The following is a 25,074-nucleotide window of genomic DNA, read 5'->3' as shown; positions in this document are numbered from 1 at the left end:
TGATTCAGATCGGGACTGAATCTTTTTTCTGATTCCTCTTTTTTATTAAACAGTACAAAACATCAAACCATTACAACCCTCACAACCCTCTGGCCCTCTTCGTTTAGGAGTCACACTTGCCTCCTTCGCGGTCAAAAGTGACCGAAGCCTTGAAATGTAACTTTTGTTGTAAATTTTTTTTTTTTTTTTTTTTTTAATAAATGCAATATTTCACATTAAAATAGAGTGAAGGCATTTAAAATCCTTTTTTTTTAAAGTGAGAATTGGGCCATCTGGAGGCATTAAAAAATAAAAACTTGTGTAATGTTGCGTAACCTCTTGTATTAGCATCCTATATAGATATATACAGAGGCTTTTGGATTCCCATTGTTTTTTAGAAATAATTTCTTATTTTTTTTTTAGGTTTTGCTATTAGATATATATCTAGACATTCTAAAAGACTACTTTTTGTCAGATTTTAGATATTTTTGGTTAGATAAGTTTCAGGTTTTACATTATGATTACAGTCAAACATTACATTACAGGGAACACATAGAAAGCATTTTTGTTACTCAGTATTTGATAATTAACAACAAAATAAGGAATAGATAGTGGTAATTCAAAACACTTTATATAAACATTTTGTAATTAATTGATATTTTATTCAATGTAATTCAATTAATGTTAACATATTTTCAAAATTTGCTCTGTTGCAGTCTTACCAGTTCATTTCTGTGTATATATGTATATGTGTGTGCGTGTGTATGTGTGTGTGGGTGTCTATTTTGCACACCTGATATTCTAGAGAGTCACCCCTTAATTGCTGCACTCTTTTTTTCTGACCAGTGGTTGATTTGTAGTTTGTACCACCAAAAGATTCACTGAGTTTTCACATTTTTTCGTATTTCCCATTCGTTTCCTATGTTGGTCATTTTTGACCTCGAAGAAGTCAAGTGTAACTTTTTTTTTGGACCCTTTAACATATTTTTGTGTGTTCATATTGCTAATCTCATTCCGATGAAGCTAAGATTTTAAAAATTTCAAAATATAAAATTTTTCGGTCAAAAATGACCAAAGAGGGCCAGAGGGTTTTAAGGCAGTACATTCATAAAAACAAAAGAAAGAAAGAATTCAAACACAAATACAAATCCCAAAATTAACTATGGTTTTATTATAGTAAAAGTGTAGTAACCATTGTTTTTTCACCTTTAGAGGACACATTGGATGAATATAGAGATTCAATTTTCACTGCTTAACGATTAACATAACTTTGGATAGTTTGGATAGTGCTTAGATCAACTTTGAATAAAGAAAAGAGAGGTTTAGAGCCAGATTTTTGTTTATGTATAGGCTATATGAAATTTAGCTAGCAGGAAACACAAATGTACTTTTCACCGCTGTGAAGTTGGCACCCCATAAAAAGAAATAATAAACAAAACTATGACATTCATTTGAGCTATGTTCATGCTGATTTGTGCAACAAAAATGAACGTTTGTGCTGGTTTGGTGTCTGAGTTATTAAACATTACTTTTATGACCATGTGACGTCACTCTCCACTCCATGTTGCCCAAATCACTCCAATTCAGCGCAGTTCATTTATGCTGAGTTTATATATATATATATATATATATATATATTTCATCTTAGAAATAACAAACAAAAAATTCAAGGCACTGATGTCACTCTCCACCTCGTGCCGTCCAAATTTCTCTAAACCGGTGCCGTTCGTTTGTGCCGGTTTGTGCCGTTAAAAGAAACCCTGTAACTCTGACCGCTTCTTAAATATAATGAAAATAAACTTTTTATAAACAGTGATGTCACTCTCCACCCCATGCAATCTAAATCGTTCCAAAACTGTCCCATCTCTTTCTGCCGGTTTGTGCCATTCAAATTTACATTGTATCTATTTCCCATCCTTAGAAATAAAAAATACAAATCGGGGCAGTGATGTCACTCTCCACCCCATGTCGTCCAAATCCCTCCAAACCAGTGCAAAATGTCCCCCTTGGAATAACTTTTTTTCATGAAAGACATGTCTAATATCTTTGCTAGAGCATTTATTTATTCATTTCATGTCAATTATATTCTTGCCATATATAATGAAGGATCTAAGGATCCTTAAATGCAAACTGTGTGTGTTTCTTCAAGAGGGCAGTTATACATTTGTGTTGTTTTATTTCCTTTTTAATTAATTTATTACTTAAATCATATAATCATACAATAATACATCATCAGTAGACATTTATGTAATTTATAATTTGATTATTTTAATCATTTATATTATTTAATAATTTAATCATTTATTATTGTTATGTTTTTATACTTTACATTTTATATTATTTTTCTTGGGTATGCATTTTTGATTTGGGGGTTTTATGAACTGTTTTATCAAGGCTACATGAATAGGAGATGAGAGGGAATGTTTATGGAAATTCAACGTTTATGGGATGTTGTTGTGAAGCAGTTAACTACATAAACTGGATCAAACCATAGACTGTAAAAAAAACAGATGGATCAAACGCGCGCACACCGGATGAGGTTTGAGATTCCGCACTACAAACAAAAAGTGAAAGTAAGTAAATGTGAAGAATTGAGCCACGATTTCACATGTAGCTAGAAAGGCGGTGGATTTTGTGAATCTGTATGTAAATAAGGTGGGTGAATGACTTATATGTTTATGTTTTAATATTTTATTTTTCAAGCAGATGAACGTGCTTTGATTGGTGTTTGCTGTTGTCTGTGGTTTGAGGTTAGGGTTGTGAAAGAGAGTGAAAGACGCTCAGTGTTGCCAACTTAGCAATTTAGTTGCTAAATTTAGCAACTTTTCAGACTACCCTAGCAACTTTTTATTCCAAAAGCACCTAGCAACAAATTTAGCTATGTTTAAAATTAATTTGGCAACTTTTGATAAGTGACTCAAACAATAAAAAGGCACACATTTACCATTTAAATTCCACAAAAAGAGAAAACCAAAGATGCCTAGACGTACACACATCGTGTGAATTAAGTTAGCTATGGCGTCAAATCTATGCCATTAATAACCGAGCGCACCACTTATGCTGGCGCGCGCGGTAAATCACTTCCGCGAGAGGAAAACAGATCTACACGCGAGGAAACGGGAGCCGCGAGCTAATTTCAAACACTCGCGCGCGAGTCACTTGTCCTCTGCGCGCAATACAAGCCCTCGCGCGCGCGTGATCATCCCCCACATCCTCGCGCTCGATCTTCTCTCACCTGCTCGCGCGAACACTTCTATTTTTGTCAGTCGTGGGGCGGGGCTTGCTGTTTTAATTGTTATCTCTAACGCCATTGGTTACTTCCCCTTTTCCGGAAGTCAGCTGTGATTGGACGCCTGTGAAAAGGTCTATCAAAAGGTCTATCTGTCTATCAACAGACCAGATGCAAGTTGTCATTTATTTTTTTTATAAATATAAGTAGGGTAAAGTGCAGAACCCTCTTACAATGAAATAATATATTACCATCAACCCCTAAAATTTGCATAGTAATACAAAATATATTAGAAAGTTTATACAGCAACTCTTGCTTATTCATATGAACAAATAATTTATTCATCCAAAGGTCCTTTGAACCAATTTGGGATTTACAGTCATGTACATTTACATTTACATTTAGCAGACGCTTTAAAAGCAACTTACAGTGCATTCAGGTTATACATTACTGTTATTTTTTTATCAGTATGTGTGTTCCCTGGGAATTGAACCCATGGCCTTTTGCGCTACTAACACAATGCTCTACCACTGAGCCACAGGAACACTTATTATTATTATTTACAATTATTTAATTGACACTTCTCACATTTTTTGAGGTTGTATATAAATATGGTTGGGTAAGCATATAGTGGTGAACTACAACTAATTCAGCATATAGCAACAAGTTGACTATTAGCTTTATTTTATTTTATTTTCATTTTGCAAAGTTAATATAGCCCAAGCTTTATGTTGTATGAAAATTTCAAATATAACCTTTTTGGTAGATTTACCATGCTAAAAACCGTGGAAACATGTCCTTAAAATCTATAAAAAAGGGTTTATGCAGATTGAGGCTGATGTATGGGAGGAGAGCCTCAGCAGGATTCGATCTTGCTCTATTAGTTCTAGGCATCAGTTAATTCGGTTTAAGGTGATGCATAGACTGCACTATTCAAAATCTAAATTGCACAGAATTTTTCCTACTATCTCTCCTATTTGTGACAGGTGTAAATCTGCAGAAGGCTCTCTGACCCATCTCTTTTCTGACCCATGTCCAAAACTATACGATTTCTGGTGTGACATATTTGAATGGTTCTCGGATATGTATGGTTGTGTTTTTACACCTGATCCAGAAATTGCATTATTTGGTTATTCTATTTCTCTGTTAGATCATAATGTGTCTGTACAAAGTACAATCATTTACGGAATGATTATTGCGGGGCTTGCTGTTTTAATTGTTATCTCTAATGCCATTGGTTACTTCCCCTTTTCCGGAAGTCAGCTGTGATTGGACGCCTGTGAAAAGGCGATCCATAATTCACATGTGACCTGAGACATGGCTTCATCAACAGACCAGATGCAAGTTGTCATTTATTTTTTTTATAAATATAACATGGCTGTTTTAATGAAAATGAATTGCATGCACTGTCAGTAGAATACATCATTATAATAAAAGTTTATTAACATAAATTAACATAAATTCTTCCATTTACTAGTGATTAGTAGTGATTACAATCTTGTGATGTTACAAAGATAAAACAAGACCATAAACCCTTTTTTTTTTTTTTTTTTTGATAAGTATTTTTATTAGTTTTATATTGCACAATAAACAACAACAATAAAAGAACTAAATACATAAAATAATAATGATTAAAAAATAAATCAATAAATTAAAAAAAATTAAAAAAACAGACTTTTGAGAACAACAATCAGGGCATACAAGCAGTTTCAATGGAAAAATGACTAGGCACTCAATAGGGGGCAGACAAGATACTAAGCATTACGTTGCTGGTCAGAGTCAGCATTACATTGGTCCAAATGATCTAGAAATGCTTGCCATATACTGTAAAACTTATTAAGATTACCAATAACTCCATACCGGACTCTTTCCATATGCAATATTCCAGTAAGATAGTTCAACCAGGTCTTAAACTGAGGAACAGTGTCCGATTTCCACAGCCTCAGAATGACACTCTTAGCAATAATCATTCCGTAAATGATTGTACTTTGTACAGACACATTATGATCTAACAGAGAAATAGAATAACCAAATAATGCAATTTCTGGATCAGGTGTAAAAACACAACCATACATATCCGAGAACCATTCAAATATGTCACACCAGAAATCGTATAGTTTTGGACATGGGTCAGAAAAGAGATGGGTCAGAGAGCCTTCTGCAGATTTACACCTGTCACAAATAGGAGAGATAGTAGGAAAAATTCTGTGCAATTTAGATTTTGAATAGTGCAGTCTATGCATCACCTTAAACCGAATTAACTGATGCCTAGAACTAATAGAGCAAGATCGAATCCTGCTGAGGCTCTCCTCCCATACATCAGCCTCAATCTGCATAAACCCTTTTTTATAGATTTTAATGACATGTTTCCACGGTTTTTAGCATGGTAAATCTACCAAAAAGGTTATATTTGAAATTTTCATACAACATAAAGCTTGGTCTATATTAACTTTGAAAAATGAAAATAAAATAATATAAAGCTAATAGTCAACTTGTTGCTATATGCTGAATTAGTTGTAGTTCACCACTATATGCTTACCCAACCATATTTATATACAACCTCAAAAATGTGAGAAGTGTCAATTAAATAATTGTAAATAATAATAATAATAAGTGTTCCTGTGGCTCAGTGGTAGAGCATTGTGTTAGTAGCGCAAAAGGCGATGGGTTCAATTCCCAGGGAACACACATACTGATAAAAAAATAACAGTAATGTATAACCTGAATGCACTGTAAGTTGCTTTTAAAGCGTCTGCTAAATGTAAATGTAAATGTACATGACTGTAAATCCCAAATTGGTTCAAAGGACCTTTGGATGAATAAATTATTTGTTCATATAAATAAGCAAGAGTTGCTGTATAAACTTTCTAATATATTTTGTATTACTATGTCAAATTTTAGGGGTTGATGGTAATATATTATTTCATTGTAAGAGGGTTCTGCACTTTACCCTACTTATATTTATAAAAAAAATAAATGACAACTTGCATCTGGTCTGTTGATAGACAGATAGACCTTTTGATAGACCTTTTCACAGGCGTCCAATCACAGCTGACTTCCGGAAAAGGGGAAGTAACCAATGGCGTTAGAGATAACAATTAAAACAGCAAGCACCGCCCCACGACTGACAAAAATAGAAGTGTTCGCGCGAGCAGGTGAGAGAAGATCAAGCGCGAGGATGTGGGGGATGATCATGCGCGCGCGAGGGCTTGTATTGCGCGCAGAGGACAAGTGACATGCGCGCGAGTGTTTGAAATTAGCTCGCGGGCTCCCGTTTCCTCGCATGTAGATCTGTTTTCCTCTCGCGGAAGTGATTTACCGCGCGCGCCAGCATAAGTGGTGCGCTCGGTTATTAATGGCATAGATTTGACGCCATAGTTAGCTGCTATTGGCAATTGTTTAATTTAATAATTATTTAATAATTGTTCATTTATGATACACTTTGTTAGTAGCTTGTACGTGTGATTGTTAGTAAACTGTAAGAAAAATATCTAGAAAAATGGAAAAGGTACTAGTAATTTTCCAGGACATTATCCGTTATCCATTATCTGATGTAACCCTGTAATCTGAAAACACAAAATACAATGCGTAAATAAAAATACAGGTAAAAAACTAAAAAAATAATTATGGAAAATTAATTCATATTAATTTAGTAGATTGTGCCCTATTTTATAGACTTTTCTTAGAATGGAGCATACTAACTAACTACTAATACACTGTTTATAATTGTTCAGAATGTGTAGTTTTACTTGTTTACTAACTAATAATAAAAAAAAAGAAGTGGTCACACTTTATATTAGGTGGCCTTAAGTACTATGTACTTACATAAAAATATAAGTACAATGTACTTATTGCATTCATATTGTATTGCAAAACACTTTTGCTGCTATTGAGGTGAGATACGGGTAAGGTTAGGGACAGGTTTGGTGGTTTGGGTAGGTTTAAGGGTGGGTTAAGGTGTAAGGTGTGAGGGTCAACAGTGTAATTATAAATTTAATTACAGAAATTAATTACAGATGTAATTACATATAGGTATTTTTAAAAATATAAATACAATGTAAAACATGTATGTACACAATAATTGCACTGTATCAAATGATTAATTTAAATGTAAGTACATAGTAGTACACATTAAAGCCACCTATACTTTATATTACCGCTTTATATTAAGGCCACCTAATATAAAGTGGGACCCAAAAATTTAATTGTAATCGTTCAAAAATGTGTATGTTTTAAATAGCTATTTATATTTTAATATTATATTATGCATTTATATTATTTTATGAACATCTGTGGATCATTTAGGTAACAGCAGTATTAAGAATCAAGTGTATGTAAACGTTTAAATGGTCATTTTTATAAATTCAACTATTCTTCTGTTCAACTATATGTTCTCTTGTGGACTATATGTAAATGTATTTTATGTGAAATATCTTATTCAGGTCAGCACTAATTAAAAATAACGTGCATTTTGTATGATCCCTCTTATTTTGGTAAAATAATTAACATTTTGCAGATTCTACAAAGTGTATGTAAACTTTTGACTTCAACTGTATTTGAATTGCACTTGGAGGCTAGAGATGCTTTAAAAAATTGGGTTTTAGCAGGTAAAGCAAGGTATGGCCCAGTATTTGAGAAAAAGCTGTATGGTTTATTAAAAAACAGGTCATATGATCTTTTTTTTTTTTTTTTTAAGTGTCTTAATATTGTGTTGGAGTCCCATACAACAGGTTTAAATGCATCTTAGGTCAGACTACTTAAGCTTAAGGTCTGTAAACCCCTCCCTTCCATAAGCCTACTCTGCTCTGATTGGTCAGCTGGCTAAGTCTGTTGTGATTGGTACAGAGAGGAGTAGGTGAGCAAGTTACTGAACCATTGACAAGGCACCTTTACATAAAACAATAATATAGTGCTCCAATCCGTTCTTAAAATAATGACATAAAAAACATTTTGTTTAACACTTATGCAAGCGAATCATGCCCACAACTAAAGTTTAGCTGCTAAACTGTAAAAACTTTAAAAAACAATAATGGTGTATACGTTAGCTGAGTGCTAACGTGACTAACCAATGAAACAACACAGTCTGTAAACCAAAATATGTCTACATTCTTTATTATTAAACAAAGTAATCAGAAAAACGACAGTCTACATTAATCGACACATTCTTAGGAAATAGGCCTAATGGGTTCACAGCAAATGATCAGTAAGACAGTAAAATTGTGGTTTACCTGGAAACCTAAAGCTGTCAATCGTACTTACAGGTTGTGGTTCGGAGATGCTTGTTGCAGGTTGCGTGCACAGACCTCCTGAGGGTGCAGGGGATAAATGCCGTTACGAGGGCACTATTGCAGCCAAATTCCTCTCAGTAGAAATCGTGGTCCATCCGGGCACACATAGACCGAATCGAAAGGGCTCTTTTCCGCTTGGAGAATCAGTCCGCGGTAAAATGATGAGCACACAACAAAAGGTTTGCATTATATTGCTGTATGTGATTCTTCACATCATCATCTTTCAGCAATGAAAACAAAACAAACTTGCTTTCACAGCGCAGAACAGTGTCTTCTCGACATGATATAAACACACTACTAGCGGAAGTGATTGTAGGCAGGTCAGACTCTGTATTTCGCAGGCAGGCGGGGATTATGCAAATCTGTTACCCAGTGACGTAGATCGGTAACAGGCAAAATATTCGAAAATATGACGACTCATTAACACGGCTCTGAGTCGACTCTTTCTTTTGAGAGACAATATCTTTATTTATCATGCACTTTTTTTGATTAACAACTTTGCAGATTGTTTACATTGAAGGATAGCTACATTACAAACTACAGAACAGATATTTTTCGAAAACCCATATAACCTGCTCTTTAAAAAAAAAAATTAGAGGCAACCATGAGAGCAAACTCAATGACTAAGACATTTCAGCAAAATAATGTTCATGATTTCTGGAAAGAAGTTAAGGTTAATAATAGTAAAGTACCGCTGCCAGCTAGTATTGAAGGGGTTGTTGGGGCTGAGAATATTGTCAAATTGTGGATAAAATATTACATACATATTTTTAATTGTGTTGAGAGGCAGGAATTTGAAGTAGGTCATATACCAAGTGAATGATTATTAGACCTGAGGTTAAATACACTATTGAGAAATTGGCAGTAAATAAAGCATGTGGCCCTGATTTAATAGTAGCTGAACATCTGAAGTATGCTAGAAATTTAGTGTTACTTGCTTTGTGTTTCACAATCTATGTTGACAATTTTATCAGTGCCATCAATTAAAGATAAAACTGGCAGAATATCCAGTATAAAAATAAATAAATAAATAAAATTATAGGCCAATTGCCTTAGCAAATATCATTTCAAAAGTATTTGAGCATATCCTTATGAATAGGCTCAAAGAATAATTGGTAACTACAGATAATCAGTTTGGTTTTAAAAGGAAGCATGGTACTGATTCATGCATATATTCACTAAAATAAGTGGTTAGTATGTATAATAGACACAATTATTCAGTATTTATATGCTTTGTAGATGCTTCTAAGGGATTTGATCGAATTAATCATACTAAGCTATTTATAAAGTTGAAAGACAGAGGAGTTCCCCCATATTTGATTAGGATTTTACAGTACTTATATATACATCAACCTATACATTCAGATGGGGTACGAATGTTTCAGCACCCTTTTATATGACAAATGGGGTTCGGCAAGGTGGAATATTACCACGTCTTCTTTTTAATTTGTATATGGATGATCTCTCTGTTGAGTTAAATGAATGTAAAACTAGATGTGTAATAGGATAATCTTATTAAATATTTGATGTATGCTAATGACTTTGTTGTTCTGTCCCTGGGCTACAGTTTCTTCGTGTATGTTCAAATTACGATGTGCAGCATGATATTGTATTTAATGCTAAAAAGAGTGTGGTTATGATTGTTAAAAAAATAGCATATTTTAGAGCTTACTGTACTTCATTCTACACGTCACACTTATGGCGTAGTTACAGTAAAGCTAAAACGAAAAAGCTTCAGGTGGCATTTAATGATGCATTAAGAATTCTGCTCAAGTTCCCAAGGTGGATAAGTGTAAGCCAATTGTTTTTATCTAGTGATGTTCCTACTTTGTATGCTGTTTTAAGGAATTACATGTATAGTTTCATGTGTCGATTAAGTGACTTAAGAAATACAATCATAATGACCTTAAATAGGATAAAAGTAGGATACATTAGTACATACATACAAAAGTAGTTATGACATTAAGTGAGTTTGTATGATTTAAATAGTGATTGTTGTATGTAAATGACAATGTATCTTTGCATGTAACTTTCTTCCTTTGATTATTTTATATTCTATTTGTGATGTCAAGTCAAGTCAAGTCATCTTTATTTATATAGCGCTTTTACAATACAGATTGTGTCAAAGCACTTAACAGTATCAAATTGGAGGATAGAGTGTCAGTAATGTATAATGATAAGATTAAACACTCAATTTTCAGTTAAAGGCATTTCATTATGGACCTAATGATGTGGACCTAAGGGTCTGAAATAAAGAAATAAAAATAATAATACACTTGTCCAGTTTCATCTGGAATGCGGCCCAGACCACTTCCTAAAGTGGTTTGTGTGATCGGATTTAAATCCGTCTCAAAAGCGTTTTAGAGGGCATTTACACCTTTTCTATCTTTTCACCATCGGATAGATAGAGAAAAACACTTGAAGTGACAAAGTGTAAACAGGCCTGTTGTGTTTGTTTGTCATTTCCATTCAGAGTCAGTGCTGGAGATCAGATTCTGCTTCATCATGGATGACACACAAACATCCACAGATGAAGAGTTTTCTCCAGGATGCAGGTACTTTGAATAAACACTATATTAAATCACCTTGAATGATAGTAGATTGGGTTTTTGTGTCCGGAGGTTAAAAATTATACTTTAAGGAAATTAAAATGAAAAATTTATTTTAAAAAAAAGGGTCAAAAACCCTACTCATGGAGTGATTTTGATGAAAAAACTTAAAGACCTTAAAAGAAAAAGATTATAATCATAAAGGATTAAATCTGATTTGTTATAGTTCAGTTCAGCAGAAGAGATCAGAAGCAGAGTCCAGCTGTGTGTCTCTGAGGAGTGACATGTCTATGGGTCATCCAATATATTTTAAGAGTGGAGATACAAAGACTGATCTCAGGTACATTTATAAAAAATATTATTACAGCATGTCATTTTATATTATCAACATAGTGTTATCTATATCTTTAAATATTTTTATCTGATATTTTAACATGTATAGTGTTACACAGAGAGATGCATTTGTGAAAGCATTTAACATATTTTGTAATAAGATAATGTAAATTAAATGACCATGAATTGTGTTTTAAAGTGATTGTTTAAATAATATATGACGATGTACTTTGTTAAATATGGTCATTCAAAGGATTCACTTTAATCTCTTTCTGTTATAGTTCAGTTCATCAGAAGAGATCAGAAACAGAGTCCAGCTGTGTGTCTCTGAGGAGTGACGCGTCTGTGAATCAGACCTTAGATTATAAAAGTGAAGATACAAAGACTGATCTCAGGTCTAATATTTCCGTAAAAGATTATTTGATTATGATGCAGAATACATTAGCTTAGCTTATTTAATAATGCAGTATTTTACATTTTCAGGCATGAAGTCCTCAACAGGTTTAGATCAAATCTGATGAAGAGGTTTGGTCGTCTGTATGAGGTAACAGCGACGCAGGGAAACCCAACACTCCTGAATGAGATCTACACAGAGCTCTACATCACAGAGAGTGAGTGGAGAGATCAGTAATGAGCATGAGGTGAGACAGATTGAGACACAATCCAGGAGAGCAGCAACAGAGGACACAGCCATCAAATGCAGTGACATCTTTAGACCTTTACCTGGACAAGACAAAGCCATCAGAACTGTTCTGACAAAGGGAGTCGCTGGCATTGGAAAAACAGTCTCTGTGCAGAAGTTCATCCTGGACTGGGCTGAAGGGAAAGAGAATCAGGACGTCCAGCTCATATTTCCACTGCCTTTCAGAGAAATCAACTTGATGAAGGACAAAACACTCAGTCTTTCAGATCTTCTTCATGTGTTTTTCCCTGAGACTAAAGAAATGGAAATATCCAGTGATGAATATAAAGTGTTGTTCATCTTTGATGGTCTGGACGAGTGTCGTCTGTCTCTGGATTTTCAGAGTGATGTGAGGTTGTGTGATGTAAGTGAATTAGCCTCAGTGGACGTGCTGCTGATGAACCTGATTGTGGGGAATCTGCTTCCCTCTGCTCTCATCTGGATCACCTCCAGACCAGCAGCAGCTGATCTCATCCCCTCTGAGTGTGTCCATCGAGTGACAGAGGTACGAGGCTTCAATGAGCCACAGAAGGAGGAATACTTCAGGAAGAGAATCAGTGATCAGAGTCTGGCCGATACAATCATCTCACACCTGAAGTCATCAAGGAGCCTCTACATCATGTGCCACATCCCAGTGTTCTGCTGGATCTCAGCCGCTGTTCTGGAGAAGATGTTGAGTCCAGCAGAGAGTGGAGAGATTCCCAAGACTCTCACTCAAATGTACACACGCTTCCTGATCCTTCAGACCAACATCAAACATGAGAAGGACTATGAGAAGAAGGTGACAGATGAAGACATGATCCTCAAACTGGGGAAAGTGGCTTTTCAGCAGCTTGTGAAAGGCAACCTGATCTTCTATGAGGAAGACCTGAGAGAGTGTGGCATTGATGTGACAGAAGCATCAGTGTACTCAGGATTGTGCACTCAGATCTTCAGAGAGGAGTTGGGCTTGTATCAGGGGAAAGTCTTCTGCTTTGTTCATCTGAGCATTCAGGAACATCTAGCAGCTCTATATGTGCATCTCTCCTGGACAAACAACAACAGAAATGTGTTTGACCAAATCACCAAACAGAGTTTGTGGTCTAAAGTGAAGGACTGGTTGCAACTCAATTCATCCGAACATGTTTCATTATCTGAGCTGCATCAGAGAGCTGTGGATGAGGCTCTACAGAGTAAAAATGGATATCTGGATCTTTTCCTGCGGTTCCTTCTGGGTTTGTCAGTGGAGTCTCATCAGATTCTCCTACAACAAATAATGACACTGAAAAGAAGCAGCTCTGACAGCAATGAGAAAACAGTTGAGTACATCAAGAAGAAGATCAGGACCATTGACTCTCCAGAGAAAACCATCAATCTGTTCCACTGTCTGAATGAACTGGGTGATCATTCACTAGTGGAGAAAATACAACATTATCTGAAATCTGGAATAATAAAGCAAGCCAAACTCTCTTCATCTCAGTGGTCAGCTTTAGTTTTTGTGCTGTTGACATCAGAGGAAAAGCTGGACAAGTTTGATATTAATGAATTTGTGTGTGGAAACAATAAAACCAACAAACTGAAATTTCTTCAGAAGTTGCTGCCTGTGATTAAAGAATCCAAATCAGTTCAGTAAGTATCACTGAGAACAATCACTTCACTGTTAAAGTATTAAAGGGATAGTTTACCCAAAAAATGAAAGTTCTGTCATTAATTACCAACCCTTGTGTTGTTCTAAACCTGTAAGACCTTCGTTCATCTTTGGAACACAAAGATATTTTTGATGAAATCAGAGAGCTCTCTGACCCTACATAGACAGCAAGGGTCTTACCACATTCAAGGTCCAGAAATGTACCAAAAGTATCGACAAAAATGTCCAAGTGACATCAGTGGTTCAACCGTAAATTTGTGAATATACAAATATACGCGAGCAAACAAGCGCTGCTGCATGCATGCGCGCTACACAGACAGAGCAGAATAGAATAATAGCGCAAGAATTCTGAATAAAATATACATTCTGCTAAAATATTTGTTGGACATTAAATGTGACATAGAATTTTAATCCTACATATAAGTGTATTTTTATGATAGCAGTAACTGTAAATCAAATGTAAGCTGGCTAATACAGCCATACTAGCTCAAATGAGTTAAATGTGTGTTCCTCTTATTAGTTAAAATGTAGTCTGATTTCTATTATTTATTTTCATTTGTAATTCAGTGATTTTAACTTTAGACTTGTTAACTTTAGACTTAGAGTGTTTTTAATGCTTTAAAAAGCAATTTTAGATTGTAATATGTTTTAATGTTCTAATAACCATAAAAGGTACAGCTGTCATAAAACCCGAGAGAAAGGCTGCATGGCTAGAAAATGCTGATCAACTGAATGTGCAAGTAGCAACTATGATAAAATGTTTGCATGTATCTTAAAAAAAAAAAAAAAAAAAAGGTCATTGCATTTTGGGCACAATACATTAAATAGCCTACAATTGGTTGTAGCCTTTTTTTTATTTTTTTTTTATTTATTTGATTATTTAAGTTGTATTTTATGTATACTTTTATTTTTGGACTAATAATAAAGTCAACTAATTGTATGAGAGAGGGTCAGTGGTAATATCGAGGCGTTGCTATTGGTCAGTGTTAGACAAGCTCAGCTTAGCCTGCTCCTGACCAGGTTAGTTTCTCAGCATAAGCTGCCACAGTGACTGAGCTTCAGCTATGGTAATTTTGCTTTCGGAAACCAAATCAAGTGACAAGAAGTCAGAATAACCGAAATAAGCCTGGCTTATTTGGTAAACTATTTTTATGAAACAGCCCCCTGATCTGAGAGAGTTAAGAGTGTGTCATTGTTCTCTACAGGTTGAGTGATTGTGGCGTCACAGATGAAGGTTGTGCTGCTCTGGCTTCAGCTCTGAGATCAAACCCCTCACACCTGAGAGAACTGAATCTGTCTGAGAATAAACTAGGAGATTCTGGAGTCACGCTGCTGTCTGCTGTACTGGAGGATCCTCACTGTAAACTGGAGAAACTGTGGTAAGATCATCTCTCTGATAGTCTCATGTCTTTGCCCTCAGTAAGATGTGTCCTTTAATGTAAATTCTAAGACTAAAGCTTGTAAAAATAGATGTTCAGTAAACACACTAAATCTCAGCACAAATGACTCACAGATGACTGAAGATGAAGTTCATTTTATTCATCTCCATCACATGACCTGCTGCTCCTGTTTTTGATCCACCAAACATTTACTGGAGCTTCAGTTGTTTCTGCTAGTTTGATTAATACTCCTTCACCTGCCTACAATTGAACTACAATTCACATTGTGTCATTGTTATCTACAGGTTGAGTTATTGTGGCGTCACACATGAAGGTTGTGCTGCTCTGGCTTCAGCTCTGAGTTCAAACCTCTCACACCTGAGACAACTGGATCTGTCCGGAAATAAACAAGGAGATTCAGTTCATCTGCTCTCTGATGTACTACAAAATCCTCACTGTAAACTGGAGATACTGTGGTAAGATTATATATGACACACTGGCTACGTTTACATGCAAACAAATAATCTGTTTATAATCGGATTGATGGCTCAATCGATCGGATTGAGCTCGATCGGATTGAAGGGGGTGGTTTATTCCTTTTCTAATCCAATTGAGCGTGCATGTAAACACTAGATCGGATTGAAAAACGAAACTGAAAGGACTGTGCATGTGCAATGACGCAAAAATTGCATAATGACACATGATGTGCGGAACGAGCAGTTCATCCTTTTGAATAAAGTGTTGTATAAATGCGTGTCCTGTCATTATAAACCTCTCCTTTTACTCGGCAGTGAACTCGTCCCACCAGTCCGTGTTTCGGATTCTCAACCACAGGCAACCCATTTTGTGCGCAGGGAGGGACATTTTTCTGTGTGATAAATATGAGCAGCATGGCACTGTGGTTTATATGTATATTTATCCAGAAATGTATAAATATTAATTCCGCTGTTAAAAAACAAAAAAAAAAGAAACAGTGTAGGAGAGTGGTTATTATGTGCAAACAGTGAGAAACTCGGTAACGCTTTAGATTACAACCTGCAAAGAACTAAATTAGTATACTGAATTTACAGGGTACGTTTCTGTAATTATAGTTTACCTATAAAGAACGTACGTGTAGGTATAAGGGAACAATATATTACATTTGGGTAATAAAGGGGTAACAACCAGATATGCAACCTGCAAAAAACTGTGTAAGTAAACTGAAGTTGCTGCGTAACATTTTTGTAATTATAGTGTAAGTATAGGGGAATAATATGCAACGTTTGGGGAATAAAGGGGTAACAACCTGTAAAATTACAAATCATTTATACTGTAAGTATTTTGAAACTAAGGGGTACCTATTCTAATATTATGTGGTATGGCCTAAACAATAATCTTATGTTTAGGAGTGATTTAGAAAGACAATATTCTTTGTATAATTTTATATTGGTATTTTATTATAGGCCTAGGTATTTTTAACCATTCTATTATTAAAGGAAACATGATGGTTGTAACGGGGCTGACAAGACGTGAAACGTGCGGATCCATGTGCAAGCTTTTATTTAAAGGCATGGTCATAAATACAGGCAGGGTCGAAACAATGGCAAACAGGTATGGCAAACAGGTATTTTTAAATCAAAATCACACACAACAGTAACAACACAGGCAACATATAATAAAATATAAAAATGTATTACACCAGTTCAGAAAAAGCAAAGCAAATCCATACTTATACAGCTTATGCTAAACCAAATTATTTTGAAAAGTTTGTTTAAGGACAAAATTAAGATTTTTTTCAATTTGTTCATGTTTTTCACCCACACACAAAGTTAAACCATTATGGCCAAACCATCACGTTAATAAACACACAGTAATAACTGTTGAAAGTCAATATTAAACTATGTATTATAGCGAACTGACAGATTTTACCGTCTTTGATTTTACCGTTGTGATCCACGTCCTCAAGCACCATTTTGACTACTTCAGTTCCCGGCTTTACTGCTCAATGTTGAGAGAACATGCTTGGACAAAACTCTCCATTTTTAAAAGAACACATTGCAGTCAGTTTCAAAAATCTCTCTCCTTCGATTAGTTTTCTTGTATTTTCGACACATATTCCTGTCATGAGCACTGCAAACATGGATAGACTCATCTCAAGCGCCATTCAAGCTGTTTCCAGTTCCCGATCAGCACATTCACTGTTCCAGTTTTAAATGAACACAGTTTCGATTATTTTATTTTATTATTTTTTTTCCTATTTTCCACACGTTTCCATCTTAAGCACTGCAGACACGCATTTCGTCGCACACAGAACCGTTCGCGTTTGAATCTCTACATTGCTAACCAGGGTTGCCAGGTTTTCACAACAAAACCCACCCAATTGCTACTCAAAACTAGCCCAATCACATTTCAAGGGGAGTTCCCCGGTAGAAATTCCCTGGGAAAACCGCGGACTTGGCAACACTGTTCCTAACCTAGGACCGTCGGGTTACTTTTATTACTAATATCAACCCAAATTGGGTCAAATCAGCTTCCTAACGCAACAGTCTCAACCGAGCGTTTGGATTGAAACAATAACCTAGCGTGTTTAAAAAATAGGCCTACACAGTGTACGTTTTTGCTAAATCGCTTGCAAATATAAGATTGTTGTATAGCCTACATACTACGTAATATTAGAATAGCTACCACTTCGTTTCAAAATACTTACAGTACAAATAATTTGTAATTTTACAGGTTATTATCCCTTTATTCCCCAAACTTCACATATTATTCCCTTATACTTACACGGAGGTACTGAACAGGTACACTATAATTAAAAAAAATGTAAACTGTAAATTCTGTTTACTTACATGATGCGTTGCAGGTTGTAATCTAAAGTGTTACCAGAAACTCCATATTTGTGCAGTGTGCGCATGTCAAAAAAATCAATTCCGATTTGAAGCTTGTGACATATAAACGCGCACATCAACCCGATCACTTTATTTAGCGTTCATGTAAACACTACATTCAGATTCATCAATCGTAATGAATTCAGTCCGATTGAACCAAAAATTGTGCATGTAAACGTAGCCATTGTAAAGTACGTATTTGTGAAGTGAAAAACAAATTACCCCAAAAAAGTTTGAAAACACAATAACAAGTCAGACAAAATGTAAAAATTAGGTATTGTTTGTGAATGGAATTGTTACTACTGACTGGATTAGACAACTGTCAATCAAGATACAGAGATACAGAAAGTAAAACATTGTGTGACTTTGTTTCTTGTACATTTGTGAACTTCTTTATTCATGAATTGTCTGTTTACACTAAGTGCTAATAGCCTGGCTTGTTAGCAAAGACTTGACTGTTAGCAGACAAAATTACTAAAGAAACCAGTCAGATAAGTGGGAGAGTAAGGACAGTGCGCTTTTGAGGAGACCAACCCGAGTACAAATCTGCATTTCTTCTCAATTTTTTTTTTTTTTTTTTTATATGAAAAGTTTTTATATTAAAGAAAATATTCAAAACATGGAAATAAAGTGTCTGGTAGGTATTTAACAGGCCAATAACTGAAATTATATGTGGTGTCTTCACATTGATCAGATGTTCTGGTGAATCAACCACATGCAGCTCATATTGTTCTCAAACTCAAAACCGTGAGTCTCTTCCTGCAGCTTCAAGAACAGCTTTACTGATCAGCAGCTTCAGTGTGATTAGGAGCAGGTGTAGGGGTGGTTTTAGGAATAGACACAAGTAAGGACTCTATAAGGCAGCATCTGTTTATAATGAATAGAATCATATAAAGAATATGTTATTATGTACTGTTTTGTAAATTACTGCAATACAGTACATTGAGGTGTACAGTGGTGGCCAAAATTATTAGAACACTAGATTTTTCACCAGCTAAAAAAATGTTTTGAGTCAGTTATTTCTATCTTTTGCTGTATGCTGTAGTGTGTCAGTAGGAAATATCCGTTTATATTTTCAAACATTCATTTTGCCATTAATTGTAATAATCCTGTAAGATTTTTGGGTAACACTTTATTTTGATGGTCCCTTTTGAACATTCTGTTGACACCAAGTAATGTTGCAACTACATGTCAACAAACTCTCATAAGAGTATTAGTAGACTGTCTGCTTCATATCTACTAACTCCTTATTGTGCTGGTCTCTCAACAGATATTCTACTGACTATAAGTAACTTTGCAAGAACATGTCAACTTAGTCTAACCCTAACCCTACCAGTCAACTAATACACTACTAACACTCTAATGAGAGTTAGTAGAAATGTAGGTGCAACATTACTTATAGTCAATAGAATGTGTTAAAGGGACCATCAAAATAAAGTGAAACCGATTTTTGTTTGCACAAGGAGTCTGACAACAGCCAGTGCTCCACACTGAGATCTGATCTCATCATCATCCAGTCTGTCTGGAATGACATGAAGAAACAGAACAAACTGAGACCGACTGAATCCAGAAGAACTGTAGCAACATCTCCAGGATGCTTCAACACTCTTAAACATAAAGGTGCTGAAAAGGTTCTTCACAGCGATGCCATAGAATAACCATTTTTGGTTCTACAAAGAACTATTCAGTCAAAGGTTCTTTAAAGAACCACATTTTCTTACCTTTTTATAATCTGAAGAACCTTCTTTCGCCACAAAGAACCTTTTGTGAAACAGAAAGGTTCTTCAGATGTTAAAGGTTCTTTATGGAAACATTTAGACAAAAAAAGTTATTCTATGGCATCGTGAAGCATTTTATTTTTAAGAGTGAAAAAAACCTGCAAAGCTACAGTACTGTTAAAAGTTTTAGGCACCTGTGTAAAAATGCTGTAAAATGAGGATGCTGTCAAAAATAATGTCATAATTAGATTTGTTTATCAATTAACTTCTAATAACTAAATTAAATCAACATTTGGTGTGACCATCCTTTGCGTTTAAAGCAGCTTTTGCCTTCGGTGCATTTGCGCATGGTTTTTCAGGTAGCTTTGCAGGTAGGTTTCTTGAAGCATATTGGAGACGTTGCCACAGTTCTTCTGGATTTAGTCTGTGTCAGTTTGTTTTTAATTATTATAATTATAATTATAAACTGATATTTCCTACTTACACACTACAGAAAAAGATAGGGTCCCACTTTATATTAGGTGGCCTTAACTACTATGTACTTACATTTAAATTAATCATTCGGTACAATGCATTTATTGTGTACATACAAGTTTTTACATTGTACTTACATTTTTAAAAATACCTATATGTAATTACATCTGTAATTAATTTCTGTAATTGCATATTATAATTACACTGTTGACCCATCGCTTATACCTTAACCCACCCTTAAACCTACCCATACACCAAACCTGTCCCTAACCTACCCGTATCACACCTCAATAGCAGCAAATGTGTTTTGCAATACAATATGAACACAATAAGTAAGTTTCTGATGTAAGTACATAGTAGTTAAGGCCACCTAATATAAAGTGTGACCAAAGATAGAAATAACTGACTTGTAACCATTTTTAGCTGGTGAAAATACTAGTGTTCTAATAATTTTGGCTACCACTGTAAGTACTATATGAGAGAGTGAAGAGTGTTCTCTTTCTCTTTACTAATGCATTCACAGCTAAACTGATCTGAGAGAGTGAAGAGTGTGTCATTGTTCTCTACAGGTTGAATAATTGTGGTGTCACAGATGAAGTTTGTGCTGCTCTGGCTTCAGCTCTGAGATCAAACCCCTCACACCTGAGACAACTGAGTCTGTCTGGGAATAAAATTGGAGATTTGGGTGTGAAGCGTCTCAGTGCTGTACTGGAGGATCCTCACTGTAAACTGGAGAAACTGTGGTAAGATCATCTCTCTGATAGTCTCATCTCTTTGTCCTCTGTAAGATGTGTCCTTTAATGTAAATTATAAGACTAAAGCTTGTACTAAAGCACAATGATGTGTTTGATCACAAGAGTTAATAATGAGATGTAATGAGGAACACGTGGCTCCTGTGAAGCAAATGTCCTTCTGCAGGTGTTTATTAGAGGAGCAAGTGACTGTTTCTCCAGACAGATCCGTCCTTATATCACTATGAAACAATATCTCACATTCAGCTCTGTGTGTATGTTCAGTCCTGAAGCACATGACAATTTCAAACAGCACCATTGAGCATCAACATGCATAAATTTCATTCTGTCAGCAGCAGTTTGTGGCAATGCTTGTCATTATATCTCCTCTCCTGCTCTGAGACCAGAGTCAATAAAAAACTACAGACACTTCAACCACAATTCACATTGTGTCATTGTTCTCTACAGGTTGATGAAGTGTGGCGTCACAGATGAAGGTTGTACTGCTCTGGCTTCAGCTCTGAGATCAAACCCCTCACACCTGAGACAACTGAGTCTGTCTTGGAATGAAATCAGAAAATCAGGAGTGAAGTTACTCTCTGACCTGAAAGATGATCCACATTATAAACTGGAGACATTAGGCTATTGTGAGTATATTATTATTTAAAGGAAAACGCCACTGTTTTTCCATATTCCAATACGTTCTTCCCTCAACTTAAATGAGTTGATACGTTCCTCTCCCATCTCAGTGCGTGCACTCAATCGCTCTAGCATGTGGCGCCACTATGCTATCGTATAGCTTAGCACCATTCATTCCTTAGGATCCAAACAGGGATGAATTTAGAAGCCATAAAAAGGATAAAAAATTATAACAATAATGTATGGCGGAAGAGCACTTAGCTGCATTTCGACCTTGGCGCAGTAATATCATCACTCCTGAAAACTGAGTCTGCTCAAACTACTACTGATAGTGCAGGCATGCAGGTCACGTTGGTTGTATTGACGGAAGTTAGAGGGAGAGGGAGAGGTAGAGGGGGAGTTTTCAGAAGTGATGATATTACTGCGCCGAGGTCGAAGTGTTGCGAAGTGCTCTTCCGCTGGACATTATAGTTATCATTTTTTATCTTAGAAAATCGCCACGTTTTATTTTGTGTCACCATACATACTCGTGTAACTACTCATGTAAACGTCTTTAAATAGGGAAAACATGGAAGTGTTTGGTGGCTTCTAAATTCATCCCTATTTGGATCCTAAGGAATGAATGGTGCTAAGCTAAACGCTAGCATAGTGGCGCCATGCGCTAGAGCGATTGAGTGCTCGCACTGAGACGGGAGAGGTACGTATCAACTCGTCTAAGTTGAGAGAAAAACATATTGGAATATGGAAAAACGGTAGCGTTTTCCTTTAAAACTTTTAAAATGGCCAAAGTTTAGTAACAGGCCTCATATGTGTGTAATTGGAGAATATAAGATAATAATTCAGCTCCACTTAAATTTCAGCTGTTTAATTCTGTGATGATCTATGAATATTAAGGATGGGCATTTTACAAAAATTTTGCATTCGAATATTTGGGCTCATAAAAACTGAATATTCGAATATTCGTTTATTTAAATGAAGTTTAATGAGAAAGACGTTATTTTTAATTGTCAAGGTTTTGTCATGATTTCTGAACAAGCTTATGATTAGCCGTTACACAACAGTGTTCTACAACAACGTTACATTATATCGCAAGGTTTTATTTTGGTTGAAAATATGTGTAAACAAAAAAACAAAAAAACATTTAAAAAAAAACATTCAAGATCAAGGAGAGCAAACAGAAAAATCAAGCAGACTGTGCCAATTACAGTACAGAACGTAGGCCACATATACTCGAGTCAGCCTATATTTATTGTGTTTACATTGTTTCACGTAATTAATTCTGAGAGAAAAAATAATATCCACATGCTCGGGTGAAAGTTTGTTCCTCAGTCTTATAACAATAAGAACGCACTGACAAAGATAATGGGTGTGCTAACAGTTTCTTAGCACTTTGTGTTAAGCCATTCTCCCTCGAGGAACCTTTATATATGTCTGAAGATCATTTCACTATCAGATGCGTGAATGCAGTGATGGACAGCTGTCTTTCCTCAGTCGACTGTGTTTGGATTTCTTGTGATTTCTCATTGTGGTGGTGATATTATGATAAATAAGTTTCACTAATTCATTTGATCAGAAGTAATTACATTTTGTCAGATCATTTAGTAAGGTAATTTATATCAAAGTAAATCCAAACTTCGCTCCACAGCGCCACCCAGCGCATATAGTTATAACTGCTTAGGATTTATCATGGATTCCCTGCATTTAAGGCCAGCAAATCAACACACAGTAAAATTTGAATAGTGTTTTTATTGTTCGAATAATAATTACAGAGCGAATATTCGAATGAATATTCGAATGTTCGACTATTTGTGCACACCCCTAATGAATATATGATTATTTTCATCTCTTTCAGTGTCTCTGTGTGTAAATAACAAAGAGAGATTTGTTGACCTTTAACTGTTATTAATCTTTGATCAGTTCATTCATATCTCTGGCTGTAATATGAATATACTGTGTTTTTTTTTCTTTTTCTGAAGTGAATCTGCTGATGTGATGTGACAGCAGTAATGTCTCATACTCATATGTGACTGTCTGTGTGTTTTAGTGTAGGACTGTCAGTATTTAGACATCAGTCCAGTTTCCTCAGGATCAGCTGATGGTGAATAAGGAGCCGCTACAGAGACGTCACAGTCACACAATCAACAGAGACTGAAGACACAGAGACACACAGCATCACACTGTCATGTGTGTAGTCTTTCACTGTCTTGTTTTATAGGTAATGGCCCATTAAATTGAGTGCAGAATCAATTTGGATTCACTAGATATTGTCTACAATGTATATCAGGGGTGTCAAACATACCAATAGGAAAGATAAATCAAAAGTGAGATCTCTTTAACATCTCAAATGTTTCTCCTAGACAGAAATGAGGTTACTTTAAGATCGAAAGATTTTTGCTTGAGTCTCCTGCTTCTCAAACTTTTCTCTTGAGACAAAAACTCCAACACTCTCACAATACTCTCCTTTAAAGCTTTAAAAGAGATCTCAGCAACATCACACACTGTTCTAGAGACTCTGATGGTCTCATATTTGTCTCCTCCAAAGTTTTAAACAAGATCTCAATAACATCACACACTGTGCTCAGATATATCTCCTAGTCTAAAGACTCTGGTGGTCTCATATTTGTCTCCTTCAAAGTTTTAGAAGAGATCTTAACAACATCACACACTGTTCTCAGATTTTTCTCCTTAGCTAGAGACTCTGGATCTCTCACATTTGTCTCCTTTAAAGCTTTAGAAGAGATCTCAACAAAATCGCACTGTGTTCAGATGTTTCTCCTTAGCTAAATAATCTTGGGGTTTTATATTTGTCTCCTGTAAAGCTTTAGAACAGATCTCAACAACTTTACAAAGTGTGCATCAAGTCAAGTACATGAAAGGCACTAAATAAAGGGGGATCATACATTTAGAGTTAAAGGTTATACTGAGAGAGAAATTATGCAGAAATAAGGATAATGTTACTTTTTATAGGACAATGTTTATGTACTTAGGCACATAATTTTTTGTTGGAAATAGTAATGGACTGGACGCCTTAATCAAAACTGATTTACAGAAAATGTAACCCTGGAGCTGTGCTGTGTGAAAGGCACATACATGGTCTTAAATATTAATTGACTAATTAGATTTTTAATACATATTATATGGTAGAAATATTTGAGCTGATATTGAGGCATTTGACTTGGTGCACACTTTGTAAAGTTATTGAGATCACTTCTGAAATTTAGAGGAGACAAATGTGAGAGATCCAGAGTCTTTGGCTAAGGAGAAATATCTGAGCACAGTGTGTGATGTTGTTGAGATCTTGTTTAAAGCTGAAAAGGAGACCAGTGTGAGAATGTTAAGCCTCTTTCAGACTGTCAGCCCAAATCCGATTTTGCGTTGTTATGCCAACGCTAAAAACAACAATAACAGCAATACAGTTTGCAATACAGATGTTGTCTTACGACATGACAACATGTTGCTGTCGCGCTAGATTATTATTATGGATTTCGTCTTATGAGGCAGCGGCAGAAACGCAGGAAGCTGGAATGTGCGGCTTTATTCTGTCTTGCATCTCCGCTGGTTTCAAAACTCAAAGAGGTA

The 25,074-nt window shown here is 35.5% G+C and overlaps 1 pseudogene; it reads left to right on the top strand.

The window, feature by feature from the left end:
- Positions 1-2,554: 2,554 nt before the first annotated feature.
- Positions 2,555-24,317, top strand: LOC131547272 (NACHT, LRR and PYD domains-containing protein 12-like; annotated as a pseudogene).
- Positions 24,318-25,074: the final 757 nt, after the last annotated feature.

This window comes from Onychostoma macrolepis, chromosome 09 (genome assembly GCF_012432095.1).
Source record: "Onychostoma macrolepis isolate SWU-2019 chromosome 09, ASM1243209v1, whole genome shotgun sequence".
Taxonomy (NCBI): Eukaryota; Metazoa; Chordata; class Actinopteri; order Cypriniformes; family Cyprinidae; genus Onychostoma; species Onychostoma macrolepis.
This window is presented reverse-complemented; position numbering and strand designations above follow the sequence as displayed.